Genomic DNA, 23,971 nt, shown 5'->3' on the forward strand with positions numbered 1-23,971 from the left:
GTCCAGGATATACCATGTCTAACATTCAAGCTTTGGCATCCCCACAAGACTTTTTAGAAGGCAAATATTCTTCCCGCAAGTAACATGTAAAAAGAGGATACGTAGGGCTCTTTTATTGGTTTTGTATATAGGGAATTCGTTGACTTCCAGTTGACAAAATCCAATGTTAAAATTTGACGCTGGAAGAGAATGGACTTCAGTAAACAGGACTGTGGTCACTAGTTACCTTAGCTGTTGGTCAGTTTTCCAATTCTTTTTTTTTTTTTTTTTTTTTTTTTGCTTTTTAGGACTGCACCCACGGCACATGGAAGTTCCCAGGCTAGGGGTCTAATTGGAGCTACAGCTGCCGGCCTATGCCACAGCCACAGCAACGCCAGATCCGAGCTGCTTCTGTGATCTACACCGCAGCTCACAGCAGCACTGGATCCTTAACCCACTGAGCGAGGCCAGGGATCGAACCCGCAACATCATGGTTCTTAGATTCACTTCCACTGCACCATGATAGGAACTCCTCCAATTCTTAACATTAGGAAGTTTTCCAGATCTCAGTAGGTTTGCAGTTGAACCCAGTTTCTTCTGTTTATACCAGCACGACAAAATAACTGATTTAGAATCTTCCAGCTACATAACTGTGTCTGTAAAGAGGCTTTCCTTGTGTCTTAGAGACAGGACATTAGGGGCACAATCATCTGAGAATGAAAAGAAGGAAGAGAAAGGAGTTCACAGAGCTCACTGGCTATTTTTAGTGGCCCGGCTGTGCTGTGGTTGGGGCCACACTTCATTTAGGGTCGAGGGTATTTTCCACCATCTCCCCATGCTCTCCAGCATCTGCTCTCACTTGCCTGTCTTAACGTAAATTATTCCACAACACTGGGTGACCAGTGTATATGACTAAAATCAATGACTATGGTTAATTGAGTACTGTACTGAGTACTGGAAATATGTGCTAAGAGAGGAGGTTTCAGGGGTTCTTTTCACACACACACACAAATGGTAACTGTGGGAGTTCCCTGGTAGCCTAGCGGTTAAGGATCTGGAATTGTCACGGCTATGGCGCGGGTTTGATCCCCAGGCTGGGAGGTTCTGCGTGCCAAGGACACACCCCTCTCCCCCTGACAAAAAGGTAACTGTGTGAGGAAATGATACATTAATTTAGCTTGACTATTGTAATCATTTCACTATGTGTGTGTATATCAGATCATCTTGTTAAATATCTACAGTTCTTATTTAAAAAAAAATTTTAAACCTACACAGATGGAACTTTGACAGTGATCAGATACTGCTTCACTCTGATCTGGACAGCCACTGAGACTATCTTGAGAAGAAAAGGGGTTGACTGATAGTTTCCTCCTCCATTTTCTCTGTTCATCTGAGGAGAAACTTCTATGATACATGTTCAGCTTGTCTAGACTTCACCCAATCTCTCAGCTCCCTTTTCTCCCAGCTTCAGAAGGTTAGAGAAGAACCAAGCTGAAAGAGTCTTATAACCCCTGTAGATCTCAGAGTTGTTTCTGCCAAAGACAGCCAGTTATCAAAACCATGAGTCTTCCTGGTTCCTCACACATTTCACCAAAGGTGCCTGTTTCCCTAAGCAGATGGCATGTACATAAGATGTGGTGTCCTAGAGTTCCCATCGTGGCGCAGTGGTTAACGAATCCGACTAGGAACCATGAGGTTGCGGGTTCGGTCCCTGCCCTTGCTCAGTGGGTTGACGATCCGGCATTGCCATGAGCTGTGGTGTAGATTGCAGACACGGCTTGGATCCTGCATTGCTGTGGCTCTGGTGTGGGCCGGTGGCTACAGCTCCGATTCGACCCCTAGCCTGGGAACCTCCATATGCCGCGGGAGCGGCCCAAGAGATGGCAAAAAGACAAAAAAAAAAAAAAAAAGATGTGGTGTCTTTCCCCACCCACCATGAATGATAGTCCTAGCTGTGGTCTAAGCACTGACCGCCTTAAGCCATGCATTTCTATGCTGAGGGTGTAAGGACGGATTTCTGGTTCATCACAGGACATTTATATATTACATTTCATTGAAGAAAAGTGCATATATCCTAGGCTTACAGCTCACTGCGTTTTTACAAGCTGAACACACCTGGTAACCAGCTCCCAAATCAAAGGTCAGAATATTCCCAGAAGCCCTCATGCTCCGTTCTAGTCTTTGGGGGTTGGGAGGGGTGGTTGCCAACCCCCCAAGGGTAACATCAGTCTTGGCTTTTCACAGCAAGAGATTACTTTTGTTTGGTTCCATACTTTATATAAATAGAATCATACAGTACATACTCTTTTGTGTCTGGTTTCTCTCATTCAACATTGTATTTCTGAGATGTGTTCATATTGTATAGGTGCAGATCATAGGACTCTTCATCTGTATAATGTTCATCAGTCAGATTACAGCTGATTCGAGTTATCCATAGGCTTGTTGAATAGCCAATGATTACTACCCCACAGGGTGGAGAGCCTTTTTTCTCTCTCCCCTGGGACCCAGTGTAGGCAGAGAACTCTCAGGTAGAAATTGGTTTGGCCAATCATAAAAGGAGATTAATTCTATTCAGCTGGGTGAGAGCCTCTCTGCTTTCTAGTCATGGACCAGAGAAGCATTCTTCCTCCATAACCTAGATTTTCAGTCTCTTTCATTTAGAATGTGTTGCATGTGAAGAATGAGAATCTCACTGCTTAGGCTATAGTGATTAGGTAAGAGAACCAAGGAATGTCCCTGGCCGCCCTGACAGTTATGTTGAAGCTTCATGGGGCTTCCTTTGTACTGTTAAAATTTAAAAAAAAAAAAAAAAAAAAAAAGCTAAGGAGTTTCCTGGTGGCTTAGTAGGTTAAAGATCCGGCATTGTCCTTAACAGAGCCCTTTCCCAAGGGACCCTTTGCTAGTAACTCTGAAACTCTGGACAATTACATCTCCTTCTGGGCCTCAGTTCCCTCAAGTTTAAAGAAAAGTGTTTGGGCGCTATGATCTCTGCCCTTGAAATCTAATACACTGTCATTGTATGATGACCAAAGCCTCTTCCACTCAGGGCTTCCATCTGGTTGTTGGGTGACCTTTGTTAAATTGCCGCAGGTAAGCTGTAGTCCCTGAGATAGGAGCTAAGAAAACTGGGTATGGGTATGGAGAAGGGGCCAGGTTCAGTGATTGAGGACCATACTTCCTACAGAATGCAGCATTGTTTCAGATTCTGTTACCTGTGATGGCCAGCAACCAAGAGACGCCACACTGGACTCCAAATATGTGAAATAAAGATACCTCTTATTTTACCTGTAAATTTGGTTCCAGTAGCAAAAGGAAAACCCACATTGCTCTGGAGACACAGGCTTCAGAAAAGATCCCTTTATTTCTGGTTCAGCCGTGGACACCTGTGAAAATTTATCAGAGTTTAATGTTAATTTGAATCTGTCACTGGCAAAAATCACCGGTTTTCTTCCTATAAGAAAAAAAATTTTTTTGGCTGCATCTAGGGCATGCAGAAGTTCTGGACCAGGGCTCAGACCCACCCCACAGCAGTGACCTGAGCCACAGCAGTGACAATGCTTAACCTACTAAGCCACCAGGGAACTCCTTAGCTTTTTTTTTTTTTTTTTTTTTTTTTTTTAATTTATAAAACCTAACGATTCACTGGCAAAGGTTTTGATAATCAAAACCCAAATATTCTGAACCCTTTTGTGCCAGGTACAGTGTTAGGCACTTGGTATGCATTATCTTGATCAATCCTTACAATACGTCTATAATGTCGTTATTACTATTATCCTTATTCTATGAAGGAAGAAATTTAGGCTTGGCGAGATGAAGGAACAAAGAGGTGAGGCCAGTATTTAAATACTGGCATTTGGCTCCAGATCCCAAGGTTTTCCACCTACGGGCGTGTTCTATTAGGCCTCTCTGTATGCAGAGGAGAGGGTACCTGGATTTTCTTGCTCTTCCCTAATAAATCCAGGTATTTCATTTCAGAATTAACCTAACCTTTTCTCTTGCACACAGCCCTTCAAAGGGTAGGGAGTTGTTACACATCAGCATTGGCTGGTTTCTCCTACCTGGTGTCTGGACAAGCAGCTGGAATTGAGAGTGAAATAGGGCGGCATGTTTTTCTCCCCAGGGGCAGAATCTCTAGTAAGAAGGAAACAAAGACTCATTAAATCTGAGAACTGACCGAAAATCTGGCGCACAGCTAACTCAGCTAATTTGGGGATGTCAGGGTGGCTGCACAATTGGCCCCTCTATGCTACTGAACCCCCTTAAGGGCTGCTCCCTGCTGCCCTCTGGTTTGTGGTTATGTCTGCTGGGACATAGTTTACATGTTGCATGAAGCCACAGTAGAGATTCCTTTCGCTAAATTTAACATCTAGAGAAAGTAGCCTCCTGTCCACGCTTAGAAACAGGCCCACTTTGTCTGGAACTCAGGGGGACATGGAGCCCATTTGGTGTTCCTGCCATCTCCTTTCATGTCATGAAAGCTCAGCCTGTCTAGCCCCGGTTGGAACCAAGGTTTGGACAAATATTATTGCTGCCGCCTTCATTTGTTTAATGCGGTGGCTTCAAAACCGGGGGCCAAATACTGCCAACTGCTACTCCCAACTCCATCGTGTCTCCGTGAGAGGTATGTTCTAAAGAATCCCACCAAGAAGAGAAATCATTTTTCTCATTTTCTCCATTTAAACAGAGATAAACTTGGGTGTGCTTTTTCCTACTGGGGAGAAGACAGTCTTGTTTTCTCTTCCTCCCTTCGTGTAGTTGGAACGCACTGAAAGTACCTCCAACTTGGCTGTTCAAGTCACTGCTTCTAGCCCTTGACAGCTGCTCACGCTTAGGCTCGGAAGCCAGGCAATTCAGATAGTCCTAGGACTCTGAATTGCATGCTTCTTTTTATGGTATTTCAGGTAACCGTACTCCTGTTTTACGTTTATTACCCTATGGCAGAAAGTCAGGTTAAATCGAAAAAGCTATAGGTCAGATTCCCAGTAGACCAGTAGTTCTCAGCTTCTTTGCAAGAATGTCACTTGGGAAGTTTTTTTAAAAAAATCTTCATGACCTTGAAGAGACAAAGATTTCTTAGGATATAAAAAACATGAAGAGGGGGTTCCCTGATGGCTCAGTGGGTCAGGAATCTGGGGTTGTCACTGCTGTGGTGCAAGTTCAGTCCATGGCCTGGGAACTTCTACATGCCAGGGGTGCAGCCAAAAAAAAAAAAAAAAAAAGAGTCATGAAGATAAAATGGATTTCATCAATTCTTGGACTTTTGCTCTTGGAAACATATTGTTAAGAAAACGAGATACAAGCCACAGACTGGAAGAATATATTTGCGATGCATAGAACTCAATAATAAGATGGCAAAATACCCCAAATTAAAAAAAAAATAGGCAGAAGGACTGAATAGACACATCACTAAAGAAGATATGTGTGTGTGTGTGTGTGTGTGTGTGTGTGTGTGTATAAATGGCTGATGAGCACATGAGAAGATATTCAATCTCTATCATTAAGCATCAGGAAAATGCAAATTAAAACTATAAGGAGATACGCTACATACTCATGAGAATGGTTAAAATTAAAGAGACTGACAATACCAACTGTTAGGACGGATGGAATTCTCATATGTTACTGGTGAAAATGTAAAATGGTACAACTGCTTTGGAAAATAGTTTGGCAGCTTCATATAAAGTTAAATGTGTACTTACCATGGGACCCATCTATGGTAGGTATTTATCCAAGAGAAATAAAAGTACATCCCCACACAAAGACTCATACCTGGATGTTCAGAATAGCACTTGTTGTAGACGCCCATCCCGAAGACGCCCATGTCTCAATTGCTAGAAACTGTGAAGGTTTGCTTTATCCATAAGTCTTTGTGTTTGTGATGAATTCGAGGAGCTTATGTTGGGATTTTATGCTTGTTTACCTAAGTGGGTCCTAAATGCAGTCACTTGTGTCCTTATAAGCAAAAAGTAGAGGCAGTTGCAGGTGAAAGAGGAGAAGGCCTTGTGAGAGAAGTGGAGGGAAGCAAAGTCACAGACAGAAGATGCTAGGCCTCTGGCTTTGAAGATGGAGGAAGAGGCCGTGAGCCAAGGAATGCAGCTCTAGGTGCTAGAAAAGACAAGGAAACAGATTGTCCCCAAGTCCTTCTAAGGGAACATGGCCCTGCAGACATCTGATTTGGGCCCAGGGAAATTGGTTTTGGACTTCTGACTTCCTGAACCATAAGAAAATAAATGTGTGGGTTTTGGAGGGGTTGTTTGGTTGGTTGGGTTTGTTTTGGGGTTTTTTTGTTTGTTTGTTTTGTTTTGTTTTGCTTTATAGGTCCGCACCTGTGGTGTATGGAACTTCCCAGGCTAGGGGTCAAATCGGAGCTATAGCTGCCATCCTACACCGGAGCCGCAGCAACGCAGGATCTGAGCTGTATGGATACTAATCAGATTCATTTCCGCTGAGCCACGGCAGGAACTCCCCCAATTGTTTCTTGCATGTAATCAGGGCCGCCTGAGAACCACTGCTGTAGATGTACTGATTTCCATCTTGGGGAAAACCCAAGACCACAGAGGTACACCCGAAGCCATAAGATCCTGTCTCTCTGGATGTGAGGCATGTTTTCCCCTGTTCCAGACGATGGTGAAGCTTCCAGGTCAATTTGTCTAGGCAAACCATTGTGGTTTCCCTACTTTATTCTTAGAGGGTGACAAAGGGTGAATCTGGCCTCAGGTCAGTAGGTCAACACCTTAGAAAGTGGGAGATGCAAGAAGGGTGCTGAGAAAGAAACATAATGAGGCTCAATTGGCGTTCCCATCATGGCACAGCGGAAACAAATCCGTCTAGGAACCATGAGGTGGTGGGTTCGATCCCTGGCCTCTCTCAGTGGGTTAAGGATCTGGCGTTGCCGTGAGGTATGTGTGGTATAGGTTGCAGATGCGGCTTGGATCCTGCGTTGCTGTGGCTGTGGTGTAGGCCGTCACCTATAGCTCCGATTCGACCCCTAGCCTGGGAACCTCCATATGCCCTGAGTGCAGCCCTAAAAAGCCAAAAAAAAAAAAAAAAAAACAAAAAAAAAGAGGCTCAATTAATAGTTTTCTCTGGAGCCCTGCGGTATTAAACGTTATCCTTTTCCCATTAGATCAATCACAAGAGAATTGCCATGATCAGTCGGGTTTCCTTAGCACCAAGGAAATGGGTCTGACAGTGAAAGAGGATAAAGGCTATTTGAAGTGAAAAACAGTTCTTGTTATCTCCCTACCTGTATATCCCCTTTGGGTGGGATTGCCTATGGAGTCTTTGAGTCCACGTGTCTGGCATATGTGAGGAGAAAGGATGAGGATTCAGTAAGGAGGCATGTCCTATGGTTTTGTTGTTGTAACTAAGAAAAGGAGAAAAAGTGACCCATGATGCTGGTAGAGTTGATTGTCCCTGGTAGGTACCGTAGATTGAATGAATGGAGGAAGAATGGATTTCCAAAGGTTGTGGTCTGCGCTCCTGACAAAGGATTTAACCTGGAGACATCTCTGGGAGAAGGCGTGGACCATCGATTTACCCCTCCCTCTCTTCCCCAGTCCCACCCTCCCCTTGGAACTCAGTATCTGTTATGGATTGACTTTCTTCCATATCATAACATGGGCAGTAGCAGCCGCATTGTGCAGCACTGTATAGCCAGGTGTTCCAATTGCCTAATTTATCTTGTTGGTATCAAAAATCTGTTCCAATTCATTGAGCTTTATTCTCCCATTTAATATCTGAGGAAGAGCTCCTTTATGGAAAAATGAATAGGATGTGAAGCTGAGCTTGTTTGAGTAGGGGATGGAAAGCTGCCAGCTACTTCAAAGGTATCTCTGCTGATAAGGGGCGTCAGGTTTGCTGCCAAAGGCAACACTGAGGGAAGCTCTGCAGCTAGTGCCGTGTGCGTGGCGTTTTAGCTCTGGTTTCTGCGACACTAGGTCAGCTGCATCTGTATCCTCCTCCTTGGGGCTGCTCCCTGGGTGGTCCAGTCTTTTTTTGGACTTAGGAAGATCCAGCTCAGAGGGAATGTGCACATCAAAGATGCCTGCTGTCTTTGGCTTAGATTAGCTTATATGTGTATATGTTTGCATTTTTGGTGTTTCAGTTCTCAGGTATCTGGCTGCCTCTTCTGAAACAGCACATGCTATGTTTGGGACATTCAAAGGCGTAGTGGTACTTCGAAATTGATAAATCAAAAGATGATGAAGAGAATCAGAAGAACAATTTAAAAATATGGAGGATGGAAAAGAGAGCTGCAGTGGACAGAAAACAAAAGGGTCCACATGCAACTTTGTACATATTTGTTTGCATTTCTCTTTCTCTTTCTCTTTCTTTCCTTCTTTCTTTCTTTCTTTCTTTCCTTCTTTCTTTCTTTCTTTCTTTCTTTCTTTCTTTCTTTCTTTCTTTCTTTCTTTCTTTCTTTCTTTCTTTCTTTTTCTTTCTTTTCTTTCCTTCCTTCCTTCCTTCCTTCCTTCCTTCCTTCTTTCCTTTTCTCTCTTTCTTTCTTTTGGCCACACCCTCGACATGTAGAGGTTCCTAGACTGGGGGTGGAACCCATGCTACATCAGGGACCTGAGCCACAGCATTGACAATGCCAGATCCTTAATCTTCTGGGCCGCCAGGGAACTCCAACTTTGTACATATTTGAATACTACCCTAAACTTAAGCATGTAGTCAATAAATATTTTAGTGAAAACTATATATATGCATGGCATTATGCTTGGTGCTATAGAGAGCTTAAAATCAAATTGAGGCATAAGATTTGCTCCCAGAGAGCTTAGACTTTTCCGTTCTTTTTAGTCCACTTAGGTCTCCCAAAACTTTCTGTAGGAGGAGGAGGAGGAGGAGGATGATAAAGATAAATAACAAGCTTTCATAAAATGCTTACTATAAATATGATACACTCTAGTAGGCTCGAAATGTATTTTCTCTAGTCTTTTCATGTATGTTGCAAGGGTTTTTTTTCCCTACCTTTTCCATAAGAGAAAATGCACATGTTGTAAAGTATATGGGTCAATGAATTTTTACAAACAGAAAACAAATGTGTCATTATTACCCAGATAAAGAAAAGTACCAGTATTCCATGAGTCCCCTCTTTTATCCCCTTCCATTCATTACCCCCTGAATGCTACTATCCCGACTTCTAATACAATATAAGTATTTTCTGTTTTTGAAAAAATATATATATAAATGGAACTATATAATTCTTTCAACAATTCAAATATGCCTTTTTTTTCTTTCCTGGTTTCCAATGAGAATGGGTTGGTTTCTTAGGAGAAATCAGCTGTGAGTCTTATTGTTGTTCCCCTGGATGTAATGTTTGGCGACCTGAAGGGAGGGTGCTGCTTTTAATACCTTGTATTTGGTTTTCAGCAATTTGACCATAATGAGTCTAATTATGATGGTCTTTTTTTTTTTAATTTGACTTGGATAAGTATAATATCTACATAGCCTGGATCTGTGGTAGAGGTTATTCCTCAGTTTGGGAAAAATCCTGCCAAATATTTTTCTGTCCTGTTCTCTCTTCTTGCTTTGACCCCAGTTGCATGTTTGTTAGACTGCTTGATACAGTCCCATAGGTCATCGAGGCAAGCATTTTTCTCCCTGTGGGCTTCAGTTTAGATGATTTCTAAAGTTTACCAGTCCTCTCTTGTGTTGTATCCAATCTGCTTTCATACTATCCAGTGATTTTTTTTTATTTCAGATACTATATTTTTTAATTTCAGATATTATATTTTTTTATTTCAGATATTATATTTTTTAGTTTTATGGTTTCCATCTGGTTCTTTTTTTATAGAGTCCATATAATTTCCCTTCTCTTCACCCATTATTTTCAAAACATATTGCACAATTATTGAGAAATTCTTATCTGCTATACTCTACATTTACATCATCTGTGGTTCTGTTTCTATTTGTTGATTTTTCTCTTGACCAGGGATCTCATTTCTTTATTTTTCCACATCTACTAATTTTTTATGACATACTGGGCATCATAGATGTCATTATTGAGACTCTAAATGTGTTTCTCTTCCTCTGAAGTTTGCTAAGTTTTTTTCTAGGAGGCTGTTAAACCACTGGTTGATCACCTTGAGCTTGTGGGGAATTCGTTTTATGCTTTGTTAAAATGGGCCCATTTTGGTTTTGCCTTCAGTCCTGGAACACATTCTGAATTACTTAAGGTATGGCCTTTCTGGGATTTCCATGGAAAGCCCAGGATGTTTCTGAAGCCCTCGAACCTGGCAGACTTTGAACTTCAAATTCTATCTCCCATAGGGTGTGCAGCAGCTAGAATGACCAGCAGTCCCATTTTGCCTGGGGATGAGGAAGGGGTTCCTGGCACATGAGACTTTCAGTTTTTTCATCCATTCTACTGTTAATGACTTTGGGATAAGTTCCCAGTTTGAGGCTATTTTGAATAATGCTGCTCTGAACATTATATTGGAAGGTTATTTTTCTTCTTTCTGTAGAGTTGAAAAATTAAAACCCACACTGGTAAAATACTCTTGTAAGACCAAGAAGGGGTGACACTGGAATTTGAACTCCCATGTCTTTTTCCTACATCACTCTGCCACCCATGTTTCGGGATTTATAGGTGGTACCCTTATTGCCAGATCAGGTTGTTGAACCTGGTCGCAATCTGAGCTTTAAGGATAGTGAATTCAAGACCTGCTTCTCTCTCTGCCTGTTTCCCTCTTCTCTCCTCTCATCTCCCTCTCCCTTTTCTCTACCTCTTCTCCTCTTCTCTTTTTTCCTCTCTCTTCCTCCCTGCTCTCTCTTCATTTGAATAATCTTTTAAAATTTTGTAGCACATGTGCATCACAGAAATTAGGAAATAGAAGAAGCAAAGATATGATAATAAAAAGACAGATTGTGGAGTTCCTGTTGTGGCACAGAGGAAGCGAATCCAACTAGGAAGCATGAGGTTGAGGGTTCGATCCCTGGCCTCACTCAGCAGGTTAAGGATCCGGCATTGCCCTGAGTTCTGGTGTAGGTTGCAGATGCAGCTTGGATCTTGCGTTGCTGTGGCTGTGGTATAGGCCAACCTGCTAATTTCAGGATTTTTCTACCTGATCCTGCACAGCCCTTAGTTTTTGTTTTGTTTTGTATTCTTCATTGACTCAATGCTCCACAAATCATTTGGGTCTATCCAGCTTTTCCTAGTATGTACCCACAATGAAACTTTCAGTTATGGGCTAATTTTAATTGTCTGCGCTGATTCTTGCCTTTGAGAGACCATAGGCACTTCCTCATGAACTCGTGAGCTCTTGGAATCATCCTCTTGTTGAGCTAAGTGGTTATTGTTAAGGCCCAGGGACAAGACCAAGAAGCAACATTCTCTGGTTTTATTTTCTGTTTCCTTTGATTTGGAAACAAACAAAAAACCCTTTCGCTGAGGTTTTTTCCCAGTTGTAAAATATGTAATTCATGTTCTTCCAAGACATTGTGGAGGAAACAAAAATAATAAAAAGAAAATAATGATTACTTAGAATCAGTTTAATATTTTGGTACATTTGCTTCTGATCTTTTTTCTATGCACACTTTTCTTTGGAAAATTTAGGACTACATTGTATATTAAGTTTAGTATAACTTTTCCCGTTTACCATTTGAAGTGAACATTTTTTCCATGTCATGGCATCCTCTTTCAAAACATTGTTTTTAATGACTAGATGACATTCCGTCTGCTGGCCATTCCACAGCTCGGTCATACATTTCTTATGGTTCCTTGGCTATGTTGTCTTGACTCTCTGCTGGACCATGTTCTGATATGTCCAGAAGCAATCCAGACTCTCCTTGGCATCTTCTCAGAAGTCACTTGTTTAAGCAATGAGATCCTGCTGTGTAGCACTGGGAACTATATCTAATCACTTATGCATATTATGTATGTGTGACTGGGTCACCTTACTGTACAGTAGAAAATTGACAGAACACTGTAAACCAGCTATAATGGAAAATATAAAAATCATTAAAAAGAAAAAAAAGGAGTTCCCATCATGGCTCAATGGTTAACGAATCCGATTAGGAACCATGAGGTTGCGGGTTCTATCCCTGGCCTCGCTCAGTGGGTTAAGGAGCCGGCATTGCCATGAGCTGTGGTATAGGTTGCAGACACGGCTTGGATCCCACATTGCTGTGGCTGTGGCGTAAGCCGGCAGCTATAGCTCCAATTAGACTCCTAGCCTGGGAACCTCCATATGCTGCAAGTGCAGATATAAAAAGACAAAAGAAAGAAAAAAAGTCACTTGTTTATAGGAAGCCTGGGTGGCCTGTGCTTTCATTTGGAAATACCCTACTTCCATTTGATACAAGGCAAGGAGAGAGGATTTCCCCTCTGCTTCTTTCCCCTTTTCCTCCCCTTCTGTCTTCCTCATTGTCTCCGATCTCAGACCTGGCTGGCTCAGTGGAGCGCCTTCACCACGTTAGGTTCCAGTTTCCTCATCTTTACCCTGGAGCGTGTTAGTCCGTGCTCTCGCTCTTCCTTCCCAGAGTGGTGCACGACTTCATAAAACCTGAGAAGAAAGGGCTCAGCCATTATCAAAAAGCCAAGAGATAAAAAATGTTGGTGAGGATGTGGAAAAAGGGACCTCCTATTCACTGTTGATGGGAACGTAGATTGGTACAGCTGCTGTGGAAAAGAGTACAACACTTGCTCACAAAATTACAAATTGAACTGCCTTATGATCCAGCAATTCCACTCCTGAAGGAATTGAAATCAGTATCCGATCAGTTATCTGCACTCCTGTTTTCATTGCAGCATTATTCATAATAGCCAAGATAGGGAAATAACCTACATGTCCTTTGACAGATGAATAAATAAAGAAAATGTGTGGTGTATGTGTATGTGTACAGTGTGCGTATATGTATAGGTACAATAGAATATTATTCAGCCATGAAAAGAAGGAAGTCCTGCCATTTGTGACACCATGGATAAACTGGGAGGGCATTATGCTAAGCGAAATAAGCAAATACTATATGATGTCACTTATATATAAAATCTTTAAAAAAAAAAGTCAAATTTCATAGAAACAGAGAAGAAAATAGTCGTTGCAAGGGGCTAAAGGGGAAATGGAGTAAAGGGTTAAAGGACACAAATTTTCAGTTATAGAAATAAGTTCTGAGGATCTAATGAATAACGTATAGTTCATAATACAGTGCTGTGTACTTGAAATTGCTGAGTGTAGATCTTAAACCTTCTCACCACACACACACACACACACACACACACACACCCACAAAGAGTTAACTATGTGAGTTCATGATCTTGATCTTGGTAATCATTCTGCAATATATATGTATATCATATCATCACTTTAAATATATGCAGGAGTTCCCTGGTGGCTCAGTGGGTTAAGGATCTGGCATTAGCACTGCTGTGGCCTGGGTTTTCTAGCCCTGGAACTTCCACGTGCCAAAGGCAAAGCCAAAAAATTTTTTTAATTATATAGTTACGTTTGTTAATTATTCCTTAATGAAGTTAAAAAGGAAACAAGGAAAGAAAGTGCTCTACAGGGCTTTAGTCATGGCCAAGTAGAAGAGTGTGCCCCTGCACCATCTCCCTGCTGGGGTGGTCCTTGCCTCTCTAAGCTGATCTTTTTCAGCGATGTGTTATCATGTAAGGTAGCAAGGAAATGCAGAAAGCAAACTGGGAGATCCAGTCTCTAGCTTTAATCATGTTCTCCACAGCCAAGATAATCCAATCCTTCTGCCCACATAAGCATCGCATCCTTTCCTGCCTTGCCTCTTCCCATGACCTTGTTTTCCTTTTGATGTCCATTTCAAGGGTGGAGAGTAGAAAAAAGTTTTCTCTTTTGTGGCTCTGTGAGTCAGTGGCCTTTCTGAGTCTTTGAGTTCACCGGCAGGAAAACTGCAGAGTCCACCTGATTTTTCTTTCAGGGATTCTTTATAAAGAGAGAGAAATGGAGTTCCCATCGTCACACAGCAGAAACAAATCTGACTAGGAGCCATGAGGTTGCGAGTTCGATCCCTGGCCTTGCTCAGTGGGTTAAGGATCCGGCGTTGCCATGAGCTGTGGTGTAGGTCGCAAAGGTGGCTTGGATCTGATGTGGCTGTGGCTGTGGTGTAGACCAGCAGCTGTAGCTCTGATTCAACCCCAGCCTGGGAGCCTCTATATGCCATGGGTGTGGCCCTAAAAAGCAACAAAAAGAGAGAGAGAGAGCACTGCTTTTGGAGTTCCCACTGTGGCGGAACCTGACGCAGGCTCCTGTGGGTTAAGGACCTGACATTGTCTCTTTGAGGACGAAAGTTCCATCCTTGATGTCGCTCAGTGGGTTATGGAAGCTGCAAGTATAGGTCACATATGTGGCTTGGGATTTGGTGTGGCTGTGGCTGTGTCTGAGGCCTGCAGCTGCGTCTCCAATTCGACGCCTAGCCCCGGGAACTTCCGTAATGCCGAAGATGCGGCCGTAAAAAAATAAAGTGAAATAAATACAAGATTTAATAAATACTATTTGATTGTCTATAGCTACTCAATATTCAACTTGGCGCTATAAAAGGGCTTCAGAACAAGCCTAAATCATGGTTCGGATCTTAGATTTCTTACATCTCAGATGGATAGACAGACCATAGCCTCCAGAAGCAGGTTACAACTTTAGACATCAATTTAATGAATGGTACAGATAATTGGTTGTCTATAGGGGTTTGGAAAATGCACAGATTCACAAAAGGTGAGTCAGGCAAGCTTCATACATGGGAAAGAATCGGGCTGATGTTCTTTTAAGTATATGCTGCCAATATGCCTAATTATCCATCAATTTTTTATCTTCTGGAAATATCTTTTGAATATTTCCAAGTTACCTGGTGCCAACTTCCTCTCCTATCTCTTTGTCCCCATTAGAGGTGCCACCCTTGAGACCCGTATGACAGCAGAAGAGACTTTCTATTGGCTAGCAAGGGGAGGAATTGCAGGGTGAGCATGGCGCCTAAGGGTCAAATCAGAGCTGCGGCTGCCAACCTACGCCACAGCCACAGCAACTCGGGATCCAAGCCGCATCTATAACCTGCGCCACAGCTCATGGCAATGCTGAGCTGGATCCCCGACCCACTCAGCAAAGCCAGGGATCGAACCCGCATCCTCATGGTTACTAGTCAGATTCATTTCCTCTATTCTACAACAGCAACTCCTGAGTGTGGCAGGTTTTGAATGCTAGCTCAGGGAGCTGAAGCCACTGCTCAAAGAGAGGGCTGTTCACATTTTAGTTAGGGCAGGTGAAAGATTGAAAACTGTGGTTTACAGTGGCATTGGTGGCAGTGGTCAGTGTGGTTGGGGGTAGAAGAAACTGTTTGGGAGCCTAGTACAATAATCCAGGGGGTAATAGAAACCAATTCTTGGATAATGGCAATGGAAATTGAAAGAAGGGGGTTTATTAAGAGGCATAGCCAACAAGGTGTATGTGGTGCAGAGTAACCTGATAGGAGGTGGAAGGAGGTAAATGCTAGAGAGGATCAAAATTCCTTTAGTCATTCAACCACCATTTGCAGTGTGCTTCCCATGTCTCAGGCATGTGGTAGGCACTGTCATACAGCAGATAGTAAAACAGAGAAAGTCCTTGCCTGCATGGAGCTTACATTCTCGTCTGAGAAATAGACTGCACATATATTTATATATGTGCATATATAGCTCCCTGAGCTAGCGTTCAAAACCTTCCACACTCGAGAGTTGCTGTTGTAGCACAGAGGAAATGAATCCGACTAGTAGCCATGAGGATGTGGGTTTGATCCCTGTATATATATATGCATATATATATATATAGTATATATATGTATTATCCGTTCTTTTTCAGATTCTTTTCCCACATAGATGATTACAGAGTATTGAGTAGAGTTCCCTGTGCTATATGATGGGTCCTCGTTGGTTATATAGTAGTATGTATGTTAATCCCCAACTCTGAATGTATCCGTTCCCCTGCGTTTCCCCCTTGGTAACCATAAATTTGATTTTGACACTGCCTGGGCTTTTAAACGTGATTCAATTTCATTGACCCCTGTCCCCGAGGCCACACAAGCCTTTCAAGCACTCGTAGGTCAACATCGGCCCAACTGCAGAGGGAGGTTTTCCGTGCTGGGTTCTGAGCAGTCTTTCTGCTTCAGAGCTGCAGGCTGAAGCCCCAGTGGAGTTTAATTGTGTCCTTCCAGTCCCCTTCACATAACCGTGTATGAAGAGCAGGAATGGAAATTAATTGTACCTGCTGGCATTATTAAAGTTATCAGCGCATATCCTCTCCTGGGCCAGGAAGATTAAAAAGGGTGTTGTAATCAGAGCAGATGATTTTTGACACGAGGGATGGGCTTCCTTCCCCAGGTGAGATGTAAGGATGTGATCTGAGCGCATCGCCTCTGGCCTGATACCACATAGCTCGGGGCGATGCAGAATCTCTGCCTCCTCCTCCCACCAGCCTTCAAGGAAAGCCAGCCTCCTGCTCTTTCAGGATCAAAGGTCTCTTAGGTAGAAACCCAGCCCTCACTGAAGGCTGCATATTCCAGCTGTGCTTTCCCGACTGCAAGATGCCATCGGGCATCTTGGTTAGGCCAGGCCTGAGAGTCTCACCTTCTTCAGGTGCAACCAGAAGGAAGGAAGGAATCGTGATGCTGCTGCTCCCTGGTGATTCAGTTCATTTTTGCCTTTTTTTTTTTTTTTTTTTTTTTTTTTGGCCTTTTTAGGGCCGCACCCACGGCATATGGAGGTTCCCAGGCTAGGGGTTGAATCGGAACTGTAGCTGCTGGCCTACACCATAGCTCACAGCAACGCTGGATCCTTAACCCGCTGAGCAAGGCCAGGGATCGAACCTGCAACCTCATGGTTGCTAGTTGGGTTCGTTAACCACTGAGCCACGAATGGGAACTCCTGATTCAGTTCGTTTTAACAAGCGTTTAGTAAATGTTTCCCCCAGCGCCATGCCAGGCCTAGTTCTGCCTGCCTGCGTGCTGTGTTGTTTTGTTGGTTTGGAGGAGGGAGGCCTCTGTTGTAGTTTACAGATCAAAAAAGACCCTGCTCGGGAGTGAGGGTCTTGTCCCAGCTTTCACACTGACTCACAGTGCAACCCCACTTTTTAACCTTTCTAAGGCTTGGCTTTCTAATCTGTTAAAATAAGGGTTTGGATTCATCTTTCTAAGAAATATCCCTGAAATTCTGTAATGAAGTGCAGCAATGTTTATGAAAGTGCTTGGTAAACCATTGGATAGTATATAGATGTGGGTATTATCATGGTTTTAAGTGAAGGCAATACATTCGCTCAACAAATAGTTTTGGAGTTCGGACTCTGCGTTGGCATTGCCAGGGGCTGGGAAGGTGGCATGGCCAGGCCCCTGACCTAAGAGCACAGCATCTAGTGGGAGAACCAGACATGCAAATAAGCAGTGAGAATGCAGGGTAATAACAGGTTCTACAGTGGAGGAAAGCATGAGCTGAGGTTTGCTTTATGAAGTCCTTTGAGCCTTGGGGAGGAGAGAGCAGGGGGCTGGTGGTGAACAGGGATTCCTGGGAGATAGAACAGCTTATACAGAAGACAGGCAAACAGAGTTCCAGAATCCTAAGTGCTATGGGTGAGGATGGCTGAGCACAGGACCCTTGCAGGAGATGGCAGATGATGCAGCTGAAGAGGCAGGCCTGCCTTGCACACCTCACTAAAGAGCTTACACTCTGAAGCCAGCAAAGGGAAAGCCTCATAATGGTATTGCGGGTTTTTTAACTTTTCGTTCTCGGTCTTAGAGAAAAGTTGCCAAAAAGCTGTTCAAAAATTCCTGTATACCCATCACCTAATTCTACTTGTATTAAAGTCTTATATAACCGAAGTTTCCATTGTGGTTCAGTGGGTTAAGAACCCTCCATTGTCTCTGTGAGGATGTGGGTTCAATCCCCGGCCTCATTTAAGATGGTTAAGGATCTGGCGTTGCCACAAGCTGTGGCATAGGTGGTGGGTGTGGCTGTAAAAAAAAAAAAAAAAAACCTCATATAACCACAGAATAATGATCAATATCAGGAAATGAACACTAGTGCAACACTATTACCTAATCTAGGGATCTAAATTGAATGTTACCAGTTGCCCCCCTCATGTCCAGTTTCTGGCTCAGGGTCCAGTTCAGGGCCACCCGTTGTGCTAAGTTTAACGTCTCCTTAGTCCCCTCTGATCGATAACTTTTCCCTGTCTTCCTTTATCTTTCATAACTCACACTTTTATTTTTTTTTCTTTTGTCTTTTTGCCTTTTCTAGGGCCGCTCCCATGGCATATGGAGATTCCCAGGCTAGGGGTCTAATCGGAGCTGTAGCTGCCGACCTACACCACAGCCACAGCAACACAGAATCTGAGCCACGTCTGCAACCTACACCACAGCTCATGGCAACGCCAGATCCTCGACCCACTGAGCAAGGCCAGGGATCAAACCCGCAACCTCATGGTTCCCAGTCAGACTGGTTAACCACTGTGCCACGAAGGAAACTCCTTTCATAACTCACACTTTTAAAGAGGGCTGGCCAGGTTTTTTTTGTAGAAGTTCCCTAGATTTTAGTTGGACTGCTATTTCCTCACAATTAGATCTGATTAAGTGGTTTTAGCAAGAATACCTTAGAAGTGATACTAGGTGTTATATCAGGAGCCACTTCCAAATATCCGTCCCCCCCACCCCCCGTCACTGGTGTCATCATCCTGATCCCTTGGTTAAGGTAGATGTCTGCCAGATTTCTTTACCATAAGTTACTTTCTTACCCTTTGCCCTCCAAATATCTTGTGAAGAGAATCTTTGAGACAATGTAAATATCCTATTTCTCCTCATCTTTGCCCTTGTACTTTTTTTTTTTTTTTTTTTTTTTTGGTCTGCCCTTGCAGCATGTGGAGGGATCAAACCTGCACCACAGCAGTGACCAGAACCACGGCAGTGACAATGCCAGATCCTTAACCCACTAGGCCACCAGGGAACTCCTGACCACTACTTTTTAGCCTCTGTAGATGCTTCTTAACTGAAACAGTTCAAGTAATGGGTCACCAAGAGAGTACTATGGACCAATTTGCCTTTGAGAAAGATTACTCTGAAACGTGTGGGTATGAGAGCAATTAGAAAAGCAAGAACAGGAGTTCCCATCGTGGTGCAATGGTTAACAAATCTGACTAGGAACCATGAGGATGTGGGTTCGATCCCTGGCCTCGCTTGTGGGTTAAGGATCCGGCATTGCCGTGAGCTATGGTGTAGGTCAAAGACACGGCTCGGATCCTACATTTCTGTGGCTGGTGGTGTAGGTCGGCAGCAACAGCTCCAATTAGACCCCTAGCCTGGGAATCTCCAATATGTTGTGGGTGCGGCCCTAGAAAAGCCAAAACGACCAAAAAAAAAAAAAGCAAAAACAGTTATAATAAGACTGTCTCCATAGTTCATGTAAGAGATGATGGGGTCCTGAATGAGGACAGTGGGAAAAGAGGGGAGAGATATTCCAGCTAGATTTGGAATCAAAATGCACAGGGCTTACAGATTTAAATGCTGGAAAAATTCTGATAGGAAAAAAATTCTCTAGATAACTGCTGGGTTACTCTTCTAAGAGCTAGAGTAGCTGACTTTATTAAATATATTGTAGCTGACTTTATTAAATATATTGACCTTATTAAATATATTGTACTCCTTAAATGAAGTTTCGCAAGTTGTTGCTTCTCCTAGACAATGCTTGGACCTAATATGTTTGGTTCAGCCCAGAGCCATTTCTAATCCCCAGTGCAGATGTGCTTGCTCTTTGGTTATAGGTTGTGATAAGACGAGATACTGTTCTCCGTTATCTCTGAGGCCGCATCCATTGGCTGTTTCCCCAAATTTCTGCCAACTTAGCTGGTATACTCTTTGGGGTTAGAATAAGTGCTTTCTGCTGAAACATAAAATCCAGGGCTAGAGGCCATGGTCATGATTTGACAGTATCAAGGAAGCATTTCTTATTAGTTTTTCCAGGAAAAGAGAGGAAAAAAAATGCAAATCAACAAAAAGAGGGACGAAGAAAGGGCAGAGGCTCAGTTCTTACCTTTAGAAGCCGCCCGGGGAAGATGTTTGTTTATTAGAGGGTAGTGAACTTTTTTAGCACAGCTTTGCAAGGGGGATGAAAATCATTTCAGTCTTTCATGGCTGGGGGGTTAATTGGGTTTACAGAATTACATGAGAATTTAGGGATTAGCCTAAGCATTTAGGGTTATTCCTGACCCCAGGCCAATTGCTTACTTGATCTAGGCAAGAGGAGATGGACTTGAACTCCAGGGTCTTTTTGCTCCAAAAGCTGTGGAGGATACACCCCTCTTTTGCTCGGTTTCTGAAAATGTCCTCATGGGTTGTGAAACAATAGTCCTTTGACTATTTTTCTGTCCATGGTGATGGGAGCTGATTAAACTGGCAAGCAGATAAATGGAGGGAATGGGTTATATGTCCCCAGCGGGAGGTCATGACAAAATGGATCTGTGGTTGACGAGAGGAATTTCAACACATACCCAAATCAGTTCCTCAGCTAGGTTGTCTGAGTTCCCCTGCCTCATGCCTTTCTTGAATTTGACTCCTGGCCCACCAGACTCAGGTTTCAGAGGCTCAGCTGGGCATCCACACATCAACTCAGGAAAGTGGTGATGAACAGTGAGGCCCCTTTGGGGGAGATACCACAGCCCAGGAAAAGAACCTCGGGATAGGAATCAGGTAACCCCGGGCAGGGACCCAGGGCTCCAGATGGGTTCTTTGTTTATTTTTCTTACTCGTTTAATTCCCTCCCACAATGTTGAGATTCAGTTCTGGCTGTGGTCTAGAGAAGCAGCAGAGAAAGGCACATCTGAATTAAAATCTGGCTTGTAGGTAAGGTGATGGACATTTTCAGATTTTTGCCAAATTATGGGGGAGCGGAGGGGAAACTAGGAGAGAACAAGCAGAAGTAACGGTGACAAGCTCTCTTTGCTAGTTCTGCATTCTGGAAATCGTGCTGAGGCTTAAATCCTGGCTTTTTTCTTTTTCTTTGTTTTCAGTTTGGGTTTGGTTTGGTTTTGCTTCTGAGTGTCTGTGTGTTTGCCTAAGAAAATATTTCTCAGGCTCTCCAGAATATTTAGGGTTAATTAGAAATTAGAAGCGTCTGTCCCAAACCTACTGCCCTCTTTATGCCTGGGGTTTACACAGAAAGGTCGACATGCTCTGGCTTGGAGATCCTGACCCCCATCCCCTCAACTTGCTGGTTTCAACCCTACATATTTTGCTTCGAAGCCTTAATGCCGCAAAGAACGCGGAACTGACGGGTCCGCTCCATCTACGAGCGAGGACATCTTGATTAAATTAGTGTCAAGGGGGGTGGAGAGAAAGGCGCAGTGACACAAAGGGCGTTTTGAGGAGCCCTGTAGCGCCTGTGAAGAATGAATGTTCTCGTTAAATATGGCCATGACCTGCAGCTCCACACATGGCAGAGACACAGCTCAATTGTCCCCAGGAGTTGGGGTGGGGGGTGGGGATGATCAGGGGGAGAGGACAGCCTGGCATGGAAAGGCAGGAATGCGGGGAGGCCCGTGGTTGCTTTCTTTGGGCTCTAACTTCAGCAACTGATTCTTTGATCACAATCCTTGTTTGGGGGAGTTCCCGTTGTGGCTCAGCGGAAACGAATCTGACTAGCATCCATGAGGATACAGGTTCGATCCTTGGCCTCAATCAGTGGGTTAAGGATCCAGCATTGCTGTGAGCTGTGGTGTAGGTCACAGTCGTGGCTCAGATCCTGCGTTGCTGTGGCTGTGGTGTAGGCCGGCAGCTACAGCTCTGATTCGACCCCTGGCCTGGGAACCTCCATATGCTGCTGGTGCGGCCCTAAAAAGACAAACAAACAAATAAACAAGACAACAATCCTTGTTTTTGGAGTGGACCAAAAAGTGCTTTCCTTTCCCCTGGGTCTTTGAACATTCCCTCTGCTTCTCTCTTCTCCTCCAGGTACTAAGGGAACTCCTGAAAGCACCCATTGTCTTAAGCCTTCTTTCCACTCCCTTCCTTGGGGCTCCCCAAGAAGATTGCTGCCTGAACTTTGAGCAGTGCCCCCAAGACATGGCTCATTTACCCCCATCCTCATTCCATTCATTCTGAAGTCCCAAGACCAAAGCAAAGAACAGGTAGATCCTGCAAGGGTGGGAAAGCAGGAATCGGTCACCCCTTGGCTCATTTCTGTCTGCGCTGTGGCCAGGGTGCTTCTTGAGACAAGTGCTTGCCATTTGCCCTTTGAACCACCAACCCTCCAAATACAGCAAATGGATTTAAAGCTAAGTTTTGGATTCTCTCCTTCTAACTAGAATACCCTAGCAGCTTCTTTTTATAGCTCTACCTGTATGATTCTCTTTGCAACAGATGGTATCATAACCTTATATATATATATACCTGGAGTTCCCATTGTGGCTCAGTGGGTTAGGGATCCAAATTGTTTCTGTGAGGGTTCAAGTTCAAACCCTGGCCTCACTCAGTGCATTGAGGATCTGGCACTGCAGCAGGCTCTGGGGCATAGATCACAGATGGGGCTTGGATTCGGTGTTGCTGTGGCTGTGGTGTAGGCCTGCAGCTGCAGCTCTGATTTGACCCCTAGCCTGGGAGCTTCCATATGCCACAGGTGTGGCCATAAAAAGAAAAAAAATTTTATATATATATATATATATGTATATATATATATAAATATACGTGTATATATATATACACACGTGTGTGTGTGTGTGTGTGTGTATTGAGGATTATAAAACTGATGCATCAAGGATATTCTTTTATCTAATCCCTCTCTTTCTTGCTGTGAAAGTTTATGGCCCTTCACCCTCTCACTTTCACTTAGTTATTGGGTACTTACTCTTTGCAAGGCATTGTACAAGATAAGGAAAATACAGATCTGACAAAATAGCATTGGACAGGAGTTTGTGGGTTCAAACTCTACCAAACTAACTCTACCGTTCCGTAGCTGTTTCCATAGACAAATAACTTAACCTCTCCAAGCTTTAGTATCTATATAATGGTGATCATAATAACTACCTCATAGAGTTATTACAAAGATTAAATGAGGTTATGCCTGTAAATGGTTGGCTTACGCTAAGCATTAGGTAAATGTAAGCTACAGTTAACTACTTTTATTAATTACTAATTGCAAAATATAGTCCAGATCCTTTGGAAGCTTAGGCTCTAGTTGAAAGGGAAGAAGACATCTGCATAAAGAGCTCTTATCAAGGCATCGTAGATTGATATCACCAATCAATCACGGAACTCTTCCAGTTTTCCGTTTTTGAGACTTGAAATATAGATTTAGGAAAGTATGTAAATACATATGTGTATAATAAATGAGTAATTCTAAAGCAAACTCCGAAGTAACCAACCACACAGGTCAATACATAGAACCTTATCAGTCCCTCAAACGTCCCTTTGAGGAGTTCCCGTCATAGCTCAATTGAAATGAATCCGACTAGGAACCATGAGGTTGCGGGTTCGATCCCTGGCTTTGCTTAGTGGGTTAAGGATCCGAGCTGTGGTGTAGGTCCAAGACGAGGCTTGGATCTGGTGTTGCTGTGGCTGTGGCGGAGGCCGGCAGCTATAGCTCCGATTAGACCCCTAGCCTAGGAACCTCCATATGCTGCGGGTGAGGCCCTAAAAAGACAAGAAGACAAAATAAATAAATAGAAATAGAATGCTAAACTGTTTCCCAAAGTAGTTATTAGTAATTTTCATGTCCGCCAGCACTGTGTGAATGTTTCATTTTTCTACATCCTTGCCAATCTTTAGTATGGTCAAATTTTTCATTTTGGCTGTAGTGTTAACTTTGAACTGTTTTAATTTTAGCTATTGTCACATCGGTTTTAATTTGCAACAGCCTCCTTACTAATGAGTTTTGAGGACCTTTTCTTATTTTTATTGACCGTTTAGATGTATTCCTATGAAGTGCCTATTCTGAATAGTAATCCTTTCCTTGGTTATTTGGGGAGACACATATTCTTCTACACTGTGTCTTGTCTTTTTTTTCCCTTTTCGTATTTTCTAC

The 23,971-nt window shown here is 43.3% G+C and overlaps 1 protein-coding gene and 1 long non-coding RNA gene across 39 annotated transcripts in view; both read left to right on the top strand.

Annotated features, from left to right (window-relative positions):
* Positions 1-23,971, top strand: part of SRGAP2 (SLIT-ROBO Rho GTPase activating protein 2) — a 279,310-nt gene that overhangs the window by 145,490 nt on the left and 109,849 nt on the right. The gene's annotated exons all lie outside the window — the stretch shown is intronic.
* LOC146399972 (uncharacterized) lies at positions 5,696-11,451 on the top strand. The gene is made up of 2 exons (XR_014815719.1): positions 5,696-5,900; positions 6,969-11,451. It is a non-coding gene; the product is annotated as an uncharacterized LOC146399972 (long non-coding RNA).

Source organism: Sus scrofa, chromosome 9 (genome assembly GCF_054392235.1).
Source record: "Sus scrofa isolate SSC_HxYL_T2T_F1_AM1 chromosome 9, Sscrofa_HxYL_maternal_Yorkshire_Landrace_v2.0, whole genome shotgun sequence".
NCBI classification, from domain to species: domain Eukaryota; kingdom Metazoa; phylum Chordata; class Mammalia; order Artiodactyla; family Suidae; genus Sus; species Sus scrofa.